General features: G+C 39.9%; 1 protein-coding gene across 2 annotated transcripts in view; it reads right to left on the bottom strand.

Moving 5' to 3' along the window:
- The window catches only part of LOC122871851 (gamma-aminobutyric acid receptor subunit gamma-3-like), a 94886-nt gene that overhangs the window by 36397 nt on the left and 42127 nt on the right, over positions 1-16362 (bottom strand). The window lies entirely within an intron of this gene.

Here is a 16362-nt window from a genome sequence, read left to right as displayed (position 1 = left end):
TTCACTTATCTTCACAGATCTTAGCACATGCTCCAAATAGCACACTACTCTTTGCTGTGTCGGTAAAATGAAATTTTGTGCTTAACATGCAAGCATTGTGGTTGCAGTTTCATCTCAAATCTCGACTTTAGCCGCGTGCAAATAATGGCTACTGTTAATATCTGAAAACCAGGTTAGACATATCTTCGAAAGCTGGTGTATATCCGGCCCGTAATGTTACAAACATTTTGATTTATTTTAAATACTGTAAATATTAATCACAATTCTATTTAGCAAAGTTTTTTGTGGAGAAATGATTAGGCAGTTAAGACCACAAACAAATAAACAACTCTGTATTTGACACTACTCCAAACCAACAAAAACACATTCAAATGACAATTTTACGGTGGCCGATAAGGGCAAAAACACTGCAGCTTAAGAAAACACATGCAAATGCTTGTGTTTTGTCTATTTGCATGTGTTTTCTTAAGTTGCAGTGTGTTTGTCCTTGTCGGCCACCGTACAATTTTTTTTTTTTTTTTTTTTTTTTTTTTTGAATATTTTATTTTAGAGTTTTTTCAGAAATAAACACAGAACAGACAACCAGCACTGTCTCGGACCACACACACAAAAAAATAAATAAATAAACAAGTAAAAAATTAAATGGATAAAATAAAAATAATAAAAAAATAAAATAAAATAAATAAATAAGTAAATAAAATCATAATAATAAGTGTTCAGTTCAGCAGCCAGAAATACTACAGTGAAAACCTGCTAGACAGTCAGTCTAGGTCCCCAGCATTAGCCTGAGAGGAGCCACTAGGGGCTGATTGAGTAGTTGACTTGTCCAAATGGTCCAAGAATAAGCCCCAAACAGCGGAAAATTTTTCAATGGAATTAGTTCTCAAGAATCTGAGTCTTTCCATTTGAATAAGAGAGACCATATCCGTAATCCAAGTCCGAAAGGAAGGGGGTGAAGGTGACTTCCAGTTCTTCAGCACAAGTTTCTTAGCCACAATCATACCCAGGGTTAGAGATTGCTGTATTGCCCCCGGGAGACAGGAGGTGCGCTGTGAAAAACCAAAAATTGCAAGTTCTACAACAGGTGGAAGAGGCCTATTGTAAGCCTTGGAATACCAGTCAAATATGCTTGACCAAAATCCAGACAATAAGGGGCAAAACCAGAGAGCATGAGAAGTTGTATCCTCTGCCACCTTGCACCGGTCACACATTGGAGAAACAGAGGGGAAAATTTTATGCAGTTTGGTTTTAGTATAATGCAAACGGTGAACAACCTTGAATTGGATCAGTTGGTGTCTGCTGTTTATTGAGCAGACCTGTATCATAGCCTGACACTTATCCCACACATCATCAGAAAGTTCAACTCCCAGGTCTTCCTCCCAGGCTGCTTTAAATCTCTCAGTAGGAGCTGCAACAAGTAAACTTTCGAATAAACAAACAAATTTGGAAATAAGATGTCTAGAGTCAGGAGGGTTCAGAAAAACATTGAAAAACACGTGTTTTTCAGGAAGTTGTTCGAAATTACAAATTTTTGACTTCACATAATGCCTAATTTGTAGATAACGAAAGAAGTGTGCATGAGGCAAATCAAATTTCTCTCTTAACTGACTAAAGGATGCAAACCTTCCCTCAACATAAAGGTCCCTGATGGACTCTAAGCCCTTCTCTCTCCAGACAAAGAAAGTTCCATCAGTCCAGGGGGGTAAAAAAGAATGATTATAACAAATTGTTGTATAAACAGAGGTCTCTGGTAGGGACAAGACTTTTCTCACCTGATTTAAGATTCTTACTGAATTTTTTAACACAAAGCTTAACTTATTCATCGCTGAAGGCCTTTCAAACTTAGAGAACAGCATGGCCGCTAAGGAAGTGCCAACAGCCAGGTTAGACTCCATTTGTACCCACAAGGGGATGTCAGGTGTCAAATTAGCCGGTGCCCCCTTCACCCAATACATTAAAGCCCTAATATTGGCGGCCCAGTAATAATGCTTGAATACTGGCATACCCAGACCGCCTGCAGACTTGGGTTTCTGCAGATGCATTTTAGAGATTCTGTGTGTCTTATAGTTCCAAACATAAGAAAGGATTATAGAATCCAATTCCTTGAAGAAAGCAGAAGTAAGAAAAACAGGGAGATTCTGACAAAGATATAGGAATCTGGGAAGAGAAACCATTTTTATTGAATTTATACGCCCAATCATAGACAAGGGTAGAATTTTCCAACTTCCTATACTGTTTTTAAGTTTTGAAAGAAACTCAGCAAAGTTCAACTTAAATAATAATTTTGAATCTTTGGGGATCGTCAAGCCGAGATACACAAAGTGATCCCTGGTTATCTTAAATGGAATATTCTCCAAAAACCCAGATTTATAAGTATCAGAAAGAGGCATAAAGTTACTCTTTGATAAATTGATTGTATACCCTGATAGTCTCCCAAAAGAAATAATTAAATCTAAGAGAGTGGGAACTGATCTTTCAGAATTCTGCAAATACAGTATTACATCGTCTGCATACAGACTAATAAGAACTTTCTTGCCTCCCACTTCGAGACCTGTGATGCCTGTATGACACCTTATACTTAGGGCAAGAGGTTCTATCGCAATGGCAAAAAGGGCAGGTGAAGGGGGCACCCCTGTTGCACTGAGCGTTGTAAAGGAAACTCAAGCGACCTGTCTGCATTAGTTAAAACTGAACACTTTGGTCTGGCATATATTATTTTGACCCATGACACAAATGTCTCGCCAAACCCAAACTTTTGCAGTGATCTAAACATGTAAGGCCACTCAACCTGGTCAAAAGCTTTCTGCGCATCCAAGGACAGAATTGCTGCTCCATTAACTTTCGAGTGATCAGCATATATTGTATTAAGGAGGCGACGCACATTAAAAAAAGAGAATCTGCCAGGGATAAACCCAGTCTGGTCAGGATGAATGATGGAGGGTAAATGTTTGTTAAGCCGAATAGCCAAAGCTTTAGTAATTACTTTCCTATCAAAATTCTGGAGCGCAATTGGTCTATAGCTAGCCGGGTCGGTTTCATCTTTATTTTTCTTTAGAATGAGAGATATATTCGCTTCGTACAATGTGTTAGGTAAAACGTTATCTTTTTTAGAATTAATTATCATTCTGAGGAGGAGTGGGGCGAGAATATCACAAAATCTTTTAAAAAAATCTGAACTAAATCCGTCTGGCCCCGCAGCCTTCCCATTTGGAAATGACTTAATGGCGGAGACTATCTCCTCCAAAGTAAAATCAGAGTCGAGGTCAGCCCTAGCGACGTCACCAAGTTTAGGTAATTCAAGAGAGTCAAAAAAATTTGTTAAATCGGAATGAGTGGCTGTACTGTTGGAGGTATAGAGTTCACTATAAAAATCTTTAAAACAGGCATTAATGTCCTTGGGGTTAGTTAACAGCGTGCCATCCTTAGATTTGATGCAGTAAATTGACCTGGAAGCTTGAGCCCCTTTAAGTTGTTGCGCCAAGAGCTTATCGGGCTTATCCCCCGTTTCGAAATGCCTCTGCCTCATTTTCAAAAAAAGCTTGTTTATTTGACCACCAAGAATGCAGCTATACTCATACTTAAGCTTCATTAACTTATTGTAGTCGTTAGATGAATTTGACACCTGATACGCCAGTTCAAAAGTAGGAAGAACGCTTTGTATCTCTAAAAGTCTTTTTTCTCTTTCTTTCTTGGCAGCGGATTCGTAAGAAATAATGTGCCCACGCGTAACCACCTTCAACGTCTCCCAGAGTGTAGAATCTGACACCTCCCCATTGTCGTTGAACTCCAGAAACTCTTTCAACTTGACGGTAATATATTCTATGAATTTACTGTCAGTGAGCAGAGTTGGATTGAAACGCCAGGAATAAGACCGCTTAGGGAGAGATAGGTCGATGGACATGGTAAGGGGACTGTGATCGGAAATCAAAATGCTGTGGTACCTGGTATCAATAACATGCGAGATTAACTGAGAATCAACCAAAAAATAATCTATTCTACTATAAGATTTGTGGACATGCGAATAGTAAGAATAATCTCTGTCTACAGGGTGCTGAATTCTCCAAATGTCCACTAAATTTCTGCAATTAAGCAAATTATTTAAAACTTGCACTGATGCAACTCCAGGGGGTGGACGAGTGGACAATCTGTCTAAGTAAGGGTCTAGATAACAATTTAAGTCTCCCCCGATTATTATATTAGAGTTATTACCATCAGGAAGTAAGTCAAAAACCTTTTTGTAAAAATTAGGATCATCAGTGTTTGGGCCGTAGATATTTAGGAAAGTCAATGGGAAAGAGTTTATGGTACCAGAAACAATGATGTATCTGCCGTAAGGATCAGTAATCATAGAAGAGAATTGAAATGGAATATTTTTCCGAAGAGAATGGCCACACCGCGGGCGTGAGAAGTGTATGGCGATTGATAAACTTGAGATATCCAACTGCAACGCAATCTACGCTGCTCAGTAGCTTTAATATGGGTCTCCTGTAGAAAAATCACATCCGCAGATAATGATTTAAGGTGCCTAAATACTTTTCTCTCTTTATAGCATGTCCTAGCCCTTAACATTCCAAGAGACTAATGTCACATTCCTACCCCAGTTAGTACTCTACCAGAAGACCTCTGCATATGGAAAAAGAAAAAGGTTATTAGAATGGACATACAACTTTGCTAGCATACATTGGTTAGTAGCATGAAACTGAACAAAACAGTGAAAGATAAAAACAAGTGAGAAAATAACAGATAAGAAAATGACAAACCGGTCCGAGACAACAAGAACAACAACCCCCAACCAACCCCACCCACCATTGTGTCTACCTGAACCAGACACAAAACTCCCAATTCCATCCAAAAAGGAGCTGCCGGGCATTTAACAACAAGAAAAAAAACTACTTCAAGGAAAAGAGAACCCTCCCGTGGCTTTAAATGTTTGAACGGACAACTTATCACCGTCAAAAAAGGAAGAAAAAAAAAAAAAAAAAAAAAAAAAAAAAAGAAAAAAAAAATTGAATAGGGAAAAATAATTGAAGAAAGAAATGACACGGTCAGAAAGTCACTAGTAAAGTGAAAGCAAAATAAACAAATAAAATAAATAAATAAAAATAAATAAAAAATAAAAAAAATAAAGAAAAATAAATAAATAAGATCAGACCATTCTATGATCTTGATTAAGTCTCAGTGCACTATGTATTCATAGTAACTACACGCCAGAAGCTGTAGCTCTACTGAGTCCCAAGGATATGAATGCACGTCAGCAGCGAGGTAAGATAAGTTCGAACGTATTTGAGTTTACTCTCCTGAGCTCCCACCGTACCTCTCTGCAAATCGCGCTGCCTCCGTTGGATCCTCAAAGACTGTAGGTGCCTCCGCTCCGTGTTGATGGATTTGCAATCTAGCGGGGTACCGCAGCGTGAACTTGATCCCTTTTTGCGCAAGCTTTGCATCACATCCCGAAGGCATTTCTTTGAGACATCACCTCAGTGGTATAATCGGGAAAAATAAAGACCCGTCTGCCCTTATATTCGAGTGGTTGCATTCTCCCGCGACGCAAAATTAACTCCTTCTCTTGAAAGTGGTGAATGCGCGCCAGGATTGTGCGCGGCTTCTCACCAACGGGCGGCTTCGGCTGAAGAGAACGGTGCGCTCGATCCACTTTGACCGGGCGAGGAAAATGCTCTTCCCCGAGCAGTTGGGGAATCAGCCTGGAGACAAATTCAGTGGGTTTACCCTCCTCCTCGTCCTCTTGTATTCCCACGATCTTAATATTATGTCTTCTTGACCGAGCTTCTAAATCCAATACTTTGGCTCGGAGCTGACTGTTTTGTTTAGACAGCTCTGAGTACCTGGTTTCCAACTCTTGGATCCGTGCCTCAAAGTCGTTCGTAGCTTGTTCTTGATTAGCCACGCGGGCCTGTAGCTCGGCCTGCGACGTCACAAGCTTCTGGAAATTGAGTTCAAAAGCATCAAAGCGGGCGTTAACCCCCTGCAAGATTGACTCGGACATTTCTTTACATATCTCTTTGCACATAGCATAAGCGGTGTCCGGTAATTTTCAGACTTGTCAGGCGAGCTGGCTTTAGCATTAGCTCCGGATACTTGGTCGTCGGTGTTCCTAACTTTGTTGGAGGCACTCGGCCGGCATTTCTGAGTCGAGACGAAAGTTCACACTAAATACATAAAGTTAACACACTTTGATGGCCTAAAACTAAATAAAACACGGTGAAATAATAAATTGTCGAGGCCTTGGAGAGGAGCCCTGGCAAAACGCGTCTATACCTCAGACATGCGCACTAGCGCCCCCCGGCCACCGTACAATTTAACACTAAAAAGAATTCTAGTGTCTGAAAAGACAACTTCAACTTGTAACTATCTCTGAAATCACACCGTCTGTAACCCCAAGACTATCTTGACAAACAGACTCTCTATTAAAACCTGAGTTGTTGCAGTGAGCTACATGGTCTCCACGACCTTGTCACTTTGGGATGCCTGTAAGGCTGCTCTCATTTCACACCTGAAAGCTATGCTGTCGCTTGCTGATACTGCAGCCGCCGCCGCCACCGCCACTGCTGTTCGTAGCTTTCATAAGCTCCACCTCCACCCCATCATCCACCTGTAGGCTCCGAGTCTACGTTCCACTTTGAAGAAGTTATCATCGTCACTCCCCACTCACCTACCCTGTGGGTAGTGACAGAGTGGGGAGTGATGATGATAAATGACAAGATCAGAGCCTAGATTCACTCCTGACTCTGTCACTCCCCACAACAAAGTGAGGACAGGGAGTGGGGGGTGACGAGGTAATAACCTAGACACCAAATATCAACGCTGTACATATTCTACATTCACATAATAATCTATTTCACGTCAGTTGGCTGACTGAACTAATGTTTATATTTTTAAGAATATCATGAACATATTTTGCAGTTTTACATTGTATGTTAATGGTTTGTTTATCATTTTATGTTTTTATATTTGCAAACCAGCTTGCCTCAATTTGCCCCCTAAGACGAACAAAGTATTTTGGATTGAACTGAATATCATCTACAACAAATGCTGATTTTTCCTGGATATGATAACTACAGAACAAGCTAATATTGTTTTTACGGTTACCACATGAAACACCACATTTAATTGCTGAGACTATATAACATTTATTTAGTTAAGTTCCACTGAGATAAAAATCTCATTTTCAAGTGCATAAAAATATGACAAAAAATACCATTTGAAGATAAAACTGATTGTATAGTGAATTCTGATTGATCTTATCTAAAACTGCCAAGGGATTTAAAACATTTTAAATACCTTTGAGTCCAACAGTTAAGAAACATGACAAGCTATTCACAGCTTCTCATTGCTCAGAAGCTGAGGACCTCCAACATGGCCGGCAGAAGGTCAGTACATCAGCTGGGAGTCCTCTATAGAATGTAAACAAGGCAGACTGATACTTCAATGATAAGGTCAGACAGTGAGAACTCTTTGGAAGCCATTCACAATCCTGGCTGATATGAAATGTAGCAAAAGAAAATACTGGCATTCCAGAGTTTATTATGTGTGACTGTCTCAGAGCAATCCTGTTTGGCAAAAAGCTGATCTAGGTTTAAGGGAGAAGTGTGCAATTATAGGAGGATTTTCTCCAGAGGACAGTTTCATTTTTAAAGTTTTGTCATATTTGCCTTTAGCAAAGGTTTGTAAGGTGACCCAACAAAAGATACATCACAGGTTGTGTTTTCCTGTGCCTTTTAATCACAGTGCACACATGTTTAAAGTAGAATAAGGGAAGTACACATGCCAAACTCACCCCAAACATCACGATTTCATACACAGTGTCACTCACTTTCTGACTTTTCTGACCTTTTCCAAAAACAGACAGACGAGACCTGACCTTCCTAATACATCTGTCACCAGAATCCCCATTGTTACTGTCGGCCTGTGTGCCCTTTGGAGGATAATGATAGGTAGACACACGCTGACGGTGACGCGGCCATAATTCAGACAGCAAACCACAAAGTGTTACATGTTACACCTGGTGCAGATGAACTCTCAAGGCAATCCCTGAATGGGATTTTCTGCTTCTGCCAGGTCCTTTTGGGGACTACACCTAGAAGACAAGGCACTGAAGCAGGTCCATTAGTCATGAGCATTATGCAAAACAATGAAGCCGAGTGTTAGGAGATATTTGGCTAAAATTAACTATGGAGGCTTGCATTATTCCCCCAGGGATCCATTTCAAAGTCAGAAAACGAAGGTATTAAGGAGGGAGTCCATTACTCACGGCTACTGACAAAAAACAATGAAGGAAAGACCTGTAGGTGAGATAATGAAGGGTGACTTGTATTGTATATTCTTTGCTGGGAAAATCCAACATAAAAAGACTGGGAGTTGCAAGTTCATTATTTAGGGCATAAATATTTTATTTTTGGTCTTAAAATATTCAGAATGGGATAAACCATTTCCCTCCTGTCCCTGACGAAGTTTCACACAGCAGGCGATAGGTACAGGAAGTGCTAGGAAGCCCTCACATGATCAAAAATTAATCATTTCTCATGTGGGTTGTGAATCCGATTCACTAGCATGGAAAAAGGTGAAGCCGCGGATGACAATTTTCCATGCATATGATGGAAAACCTTTGCAGAATATTATCATTTACACTTACAATTTATTTTGCCATATCAAATGAAACCAACCCACCCTAAAATATATCCTTCAGCACACACTGGATATCAGCAAATGTACTTGTTTTTACAAAGGTGGGTAGAAATCAACAACTTTGGCCTTGCTCTCTTTGGGAATGCAAATACCACTCAGAATCTGATAATATGAAATCCATTAATAAAGCCAAAGGATGTTGACAGCAAAGCACCTCTGAGTGAAATTAATTAGCTTGACTTGAACAGCGTCAGAACAAATAGCTTCCTCCTTATCCAGCCTCATCATTTTTGCATGGAGGCGGCTCGCTCCTCACCAATTACAGCCGACGCTCAGCCACATTTTCCACATCCATGTACCAAAACATGTTTCCCAAGAGGGCAGATATACTATCTTTATAACTTTGTGTTTAGTGGGAGCTTGATTGAAATCTTTACACTCATTGAGCCAGAAATGTTGTTCTTGCCTGAATGTTTCAGATTGCAAACTTTCAATCAAAAATTGACTTGTATTGGTAATGAAAGGGTTTCCTGGTATCAACCTTTTCAAATCCGTATTCAGCATAATTCATCTGCTGTTTACTGCTGATTCATTACCTGATGTGGGGTCTGGTCATGAACAAATAAAAATGAAAGAAAAAAACACAAAACTAAAAGAAAAAAAACATCTCAAAAATTGAATGAGAAGTGTATTTGCTCTTCTGAATGTTACTGAAGTGTGCGTGTGTGTCAGGGTGTAAATGTTGGTGTTACTCAGTGGTGGAAGGTAACAATGTAAGTACAATTTTGAGGTACTTTACTTAAGTATTCATTTGTATCCTATACTTCAGAGTAGTTTTATTCACTACGTTGACAACTTTTTTTAGTGACTTTGCTTATTTATATTTTACATACAAAACATAGGATTGTTTTAAAAAATATAATGCATTGCAACAGCAAGAGGCCCTAGGCCAAAAATTTGTTGTTGGGCCCCTATTGTCCCCTCCTTCATTATATGTCAGAGACCCAGAAGCAAACCAGTAACCCTTTGCTGGAATACTACCTGGCTCCCAGTTTTCTGTGATTGAACACAACTTTATTAAGGAATATGCCCCACTGTGAGCATAATATAAACCAAATTCAAGTCTTCAAACAAGATTTTGACACAAGGCTCCTCTATAAGACAGGGCTACAAAGATTACTATTTAAAAGGTTAAAATTTGTTCCATCCTGATCAGCTACAATATTAAAAGAAATGCAGTAATTATTTCCAATCACTTCCATTTTACCATAAGGCCTGGTCACTCCAGAAAGTGGCACAGCTAAATGAATCCATGTGTTCGCAAATATTTGGTTCTGGATGCTTTCTGGCGTAGTGACCACTCACAGAGCTACCAGATGAACTACTGTAGCTGGCGAGCTAACCGCTAACACGCTAGCCACCCAGAAACATGCTAGCGCAAATCAGTCACAGTAGCTCCTTTTCTATTTTCTCTCTACCTCTTGGTTATGCTGCTTTCACATTAATGCATCAGTAATAATTAACCAGTGATAAATTGGATAATGAGTACTTTGGATACTTGAGTGTTTTTACACTGTTATTTAAGTAAAGGATCTGAGTTCTTCTTCCACCATTGGTGTTACGCTGTCTTCTCTTATGCTGGTTTTCTTAATGAACTTACCAAAAAAGTAATTTCAGCCTGCCATAAATATTTCACCATTGCAACTCACTCATAATGGACTCTACTCTGCTTCATTGCTGATCAAGTAGAATCCAGTGAGCTCTAAAAATACTGTCGTGCACTTTATTATATTATGCTTTGCAGTGAAGGGAATCTCAAACATAAGCACAGATCACTGACTAATGTATTTCTTCAGGCAAAACCGATGCCGCATAGTTGGTATAAATATTTATAAGTGAAATATTTATATCTCCCAGACCTTGGGAAATTGGTTGCTGGACTACATTTTCAATCCCTCAAGAAGAAGAAGAAAAAAGATAAACATGAGGAGTGTTTGATTTCTCCAAGTCATATGTCCATTTCTGTGGTGGTTCTTGTAGTACTTCTTCATCGTTAACAATATTTAAATATGCAGTTTTATTCTCAGAGCCCTCACATTCGAATGCCCCCAATAAACACATTCACCCAGAATGCATCGTTGTAACTTTGTCCCGCAGGCAGCCTCACAGTGATGCTCCTTGTGTGTGACGGGCAGAAATAACGGTAAACACGACCATTCAACCACCGCTTAGGGGCATTGATGAACTTCTGTCACATGTGTAATAAACAAAACTGTGTGGTACCTGCGGATATGAGGGGCATTTTAAAGATTGCTTTTGTGTGTGTGTGTGTGCGTGTGTGTGGAGTTAATTTCATAAACATGCTTTTGTCTTGTTCATCCCTAAGAATCAAATAGAAAGACCTTTGAAAGAAACAAAAGAAAATGATTTGCATACCTGACTGTTTACTTGAAGTCTGTTTGTGAGGAAGGAAACACAAAATGAAAAATTACGCAAAATGTCGGCTGTGCTTCACTGAGCATCCGGCTTGAGGTACAATCAACACCTGTGTTTCTTTGTCTAACTCTAAGACAAATGATTTACTTTTGTTTCAGAGGTAGCAGTACAACACGTAGAAGAGGCAGCAGTGGTGTCCATTTATCTGCCAGTAGTGCTGCTACTAATGACACAGCAGGAGTAGCACGAGAAGTACTAGTAGTAGAAGTAGAGATTTAATTTGGGTATGGACAAACTCTTGATGGAGAGTTAAAGCGCGAGTTATGGGGGATACCTCACTTGATGATCTGGCAACCTTCAGACACTGTCGGTTAGCTGCACTGGCTGAGGGTCTATGAGATGAATGAATAGAGCTGAACTTGAAGCAGATGGCATTTATACTTGAAATTATGATTAAATCACACAATTAAAAATTATTACTAGATGTAACTAATATCCGTCGGTTGATTTTATATTTAAATTTGAGGTGTTGCTTGTGTTCATTGCTCCAACATTTTAACATACTCTAAACCAACTTTATTATCGTAGGTTTTAAGGCCTCCAAGAGCCAAAGTGTAAGTAAGAGTTCAGCTGTAATCAAAACTGAGCAAACAGTTAACATCTGTGACATCGGTTACTTGTGCAGCCTTAATGTTTTGTAAACTAATGCCATCCCTCCTCGCTCCCGTTTTTCACAAGTGGGTAAGAAGTTTGTAGCTGCTAGGGCAGAATCTGGTACCAAATACCTGCAAAAGTAGTGACATTCCCATCAGCCTCAGCTGTACTTTGTGTTTAGTGCTAATTAGCAAATGTTAGCATTCTAACATGCTAATCTAAGATGGTGAACATGGTAAGTATTATACCATGCTAAACATCAGCATGTTAGCATTGTCACTGTGAGCATGTTAGCATTTAGCTCAAAGCAGCACTGAGCACAGAGCGTGGCTGCAGTCCTGTTATTGCGTGGGTCATTACACAGACAGGTGAGCTGCAGCGTCTCAGGGGAGCTCTGATGTGACTGGGAAAAAAAACAAGTGGAAGTTTGTTAAGATGGTTTAAATATAAGTTCATGTTTGAGCATTGCTGTAGCTTTGTCATGTTGAATGCACCGTTTTGTTCTCTTGAGTTGAGTAGCCCAACTCAGACTGAAAGAGACAGAACAGACTCTCATGCGAGGCTATGGCTTACAGCAGAACAGAGTAAATATATAATCATACTGGTTATTTTCTTGTAACAGTCTGAGATTTGCCTTGATAAAATAAAATGTATTATTAAAACCGAACCTGCACCCTTGAATAGAAGTAAAACTAAAGCAGTGATAATAGTAATATCAGCAGCAGTAGCAGGATTTTTAAGTCCTTTGCACCTTTTTCTTGTTTATCTCAAACAAGCAACATACCCTTAAACATATTTTGATACCTCAAGCTTTTTTTCCAATGTCTTTGAACAGGTGATCTTTTTTCCCCAGGCTTTAGGAATAGTCCATCAAACACACACTGCTCGTAATTCATTTATATGCCGAGTTCCACACACTAACAGTGAATTTCTGTATACATTGATTCTGAGGGAAAAACAAGCAGAGGAGTTTAAGGCAAAAGAAGAGGAATTAGATCAAAGAGGAAACAGCAGAAGGTAATGAAATCTAATAAGGGCAACGAAAATGATGAGGTGCAATAATGAGAATTGAAAGATTTAACAGGAAAGAAGAACATGCAGGAAAGGGAAGAAGAAACACAAACAAAACTGAGTAATTCTGTAGTTATTGCTATGTCAGCTAATCAATATCAGCTGACTCTCAAAATCATATTCAAACAAACCACCAGTCACATTAAATCAAGACGGAAAGGCAGTTTCATGCTTACATAACACTGCAGCTGCTGGTTGTGCTTTGTTCCACCTGCTACATGCTATAAACTGGCTCGGATGATTGATATCTGCCTCCAACACCCAGCTCCACCTACTCCACAGCCGTATCGGCAGACAAGAACTTTGATATTGGACGATTCTGCAAAACCCTGGATTACATTCAATTACTTTTTTCATGTCCAATGTCATTGTTTTTAAAACTCTCGCTTTCTATAAGTTACTTACTATGGTTAAGACTAGGGAAAGATCGAGGTTGTGGCAAATACCAAAGACAAAAATAACACATTGTTGCCTTTTAGATCTGGTCTGGTTCGTGTTCACACTGGCTGCTCACAAATGAACCAGGAGCTGTAAACAGGAAGTCATATTGACTGACAGGAAATTTACTGATTGGACAGTTTTATCGACTGTCATCCTGCATCATCACTGTGAAATGAACCCATGTGGGGAAATCAATTCTGGTGACTGACTGCAAATTATGAAACTATTTACTGTTTCCTTGTTATATTATTAGCATTAATTCTCAAGACTGCAACTGGGCCTCATGTTAGGAAAAACAAAGGTTAGGCGTGAAAGCACCCTTAAAGATTTGGCTAAGGTTAAGGAAAGATCAAGATGTCAAATGCAGGTGTGTGACGGGATGCAAACTCAGGTTTCCTACATAAAGATCGGACTTGTTACAGTCCCATCCACCACTCCGACCCCCACAGCAGTACTTCCTCGCTACATAAATGGCACACTACTTTCTGCATTGGTACTGATTGTAAATTGTGAGGTGAAGAATGGTCCAATCTGAACGTAATTCCTAGGATAGTGGGGCTGCTATTCTGCCAAACATATGTAATCATTCATGCAGTAAATGCTCCTATAAGCTCTGACTTAAGCAACATAAGCTCCTTTCTTACACGCATCCCTTTGCATTAACTGATGGCAGTTTAACATATCGATCTCATGTCTGAATAAGCACCCTGGTCACTTTTTACATAAAAGCCAGGGCGGCAATCTCACAAGATCGGCCCTAGTAACATCTCCATATCATTTTCAACACAGCAACAAGTCTGAATTGAATGCCGTCAGATTAATGTAAAGGCTGCTGCAGCACAAGGTTAAAGGTGCTATTGATAACATTGATAACATCCATCTACACGACGCACTCCCCCCTCCATTCTATTCCAGTGGTTGCCTCTTCGTTACACAACCTGCATATTTCATGGACGAGTGGAGTGAGACTCAGACAGACTCGGTCATTTCGAGCGATGAATCTTTCATGATAGAGTAATGAATTCATTTTGCAACATAAAGCTATACATTAGCTATAGATTTAGGTTACTTTGTGCGGTGGTGTTTCATGTAACGTTATCTATGGTAATCTTAGGATATGGCTAGCTAGTTTTAGGTAACATTTAGCTTTTCATCTAAGTGTCCACTCAGTGTCCAACATAACATTTTTTCCCCACTGGCCCACTTGGCCAGTAGATCAGAGTTTTACTGGCCCCTTGTATATTTTCACTGGCCCAGCTGCCAAAAAATGAAAATAACCCTTTCTCCCCTCATCATTTAACAACACTTGCATTTCTTACCGTAAAAGGACATTTCAGTCAGCTATATGAGATGACTCCCTCAATAACAGTCACGTTTTGGGTCTAAACACTATAATGAGCAGATTTACAGCAGTTCAGAACTTTAATTTACCTTCGACATGACACACTATTGGGATCCCACATCCACTCTGTTCTTAAAGAAGAGCGACTGTCTTTTAAGCCGGCTAGTCCCCCACTGGTCAATCCAGTTGCCCTGCATAAACTTGTACTGGCCCCAGGCCATCAGCCACTTCTAAATCCCCTAAAAATAGTTTATGTATCTTAAGAAGTAGGAACATTTTCTCAACCCATAAAGGAACACTTCATCCTTCAGTTCATCAGAAACATTCAAATTCCAAATCACCAATTTTGGAGATACGAGATTTTCACTGGACAGGAAGAGTATGAAAAATTGGAGTAAAAACTGCAATGTAGTGGGACAGAAGTATAAAATGGAAACTCAAGTATAGTACAAGTACCTTGAATTTGTACTTCAGTACACTACTTGAGTAAATGTACTTAGTTACATTCCACCACTGCAGCAAATAGGAATTAAAACCTAACTAAAATGAAACGAAATGTGATTCAAAAATGTATTAGATTTGCTGTGAGAAACAGTCATTAATTAAAGGCAGAATAAGTAGGATTTTCCTAAAAACAATGTATAGACTCATACAAAAATAATCGCTCTCACTTATGACCCACTAGTGTGTGGCGGTGTCTGTATCTGCAGAGCCCCTGCCCTCTGCCTGCATTTGCTGTGTTCGGGACGTTTCTGGGCATTAACCTTTGGGCAGTGGTGTCTCGGTCTCCGCCTCTGCTCTGTCTGTCTGTCTGTGCGCAGGGCTGTGTGTCTGTCTGTGACCGAGGGCGGGGCTGAGCTCCACTCACACACACTGCAGAGAGGCCACAGAGCGGACAGGATGAAGCCTGGCTTCGGCTGCATTCAGTGTGGCTCCTCCCCGCCGGGTTGTGCGGAGGTGCGTAACCGCCGTGAAACAATCAGAAATTAAAGTTTTATTCCTCTGATTCACTGCTTTTCACCGCCGCTCCCTCTCTTCATTCATTCTCTAGCTCTCGCTCTCTCTCTCTCTCAGATTAGATTTTAGTTTGTAAGTTTCCACTAATAGACACTATGTTTTTGCCTGCACAAGTGTAACACGTGGAGCAATATTGGTGGAGGTTCTAGTCTAGTTTCAACAGGTGTCACCCTTTCAAAAAGGGCACATATGACAGTTATGTATTATTAATTTTATTACTAGTGTTGCCAGGCCACAGAGATTTCTCATCCACCTCAGAGAATGTAATTAAGCACAATGAATGCCATTTCATTTTTCTGAATTAACTTATGAGGCTGTCTTAATGCTGTATTGGTGCAAGAGGCGAAGAACAGCAACCTTCTGCGCTGCAATCAGATAACCTTTTCTTGTGAGTTTTTTCAGCCTCACTCTCCCAGCACCTAAATGAGTCACATCATTGAAGGTCAAGCATGGGAAAGCTACAAAAAACGCCAACCGGCACACACACACACACACTTTCACCTGCACACCCACGCACAAAGGCTGCATTAAAAGGCACTTAAAGTGATGTTTGACATCTGGAAAAAGCACAAATTCTCTGCTATACAAGAGTGCAATGAATTCTCAATAGCAATATATATCATCGGTATGCTTAGCGTTGCTCAGGCTGTTGTCGCCTTTAAATCCAGTCAAAACTGAAAAGAGGCAGCACGGTAGCCATTGTCTGTGCTGGTGAGACTGGTGAGATCCTAAAATAATACAGAACAAAATAATCTAAG

Source organism: Siniperca chuatsi, linkage group LG24 (assembly GCF_020085105.1).
Source record: "Siniperca chuatsi isolate FFG_IHB_CAS linkage group LG24, ASM2008510v1, whole genome shotgun sequence".
Taxonomy (NCBI): Eukaryota; Metazoa; Chordata; class Actinopteri; order Centrarchiformes; family Sinipercidae; genus Siniperca; species Siniperca chuatsi.
Note: the sequence above shows the minus strand (reverse complement) of the source record. Positions and strands in the feature narration are given on the sequence as shown.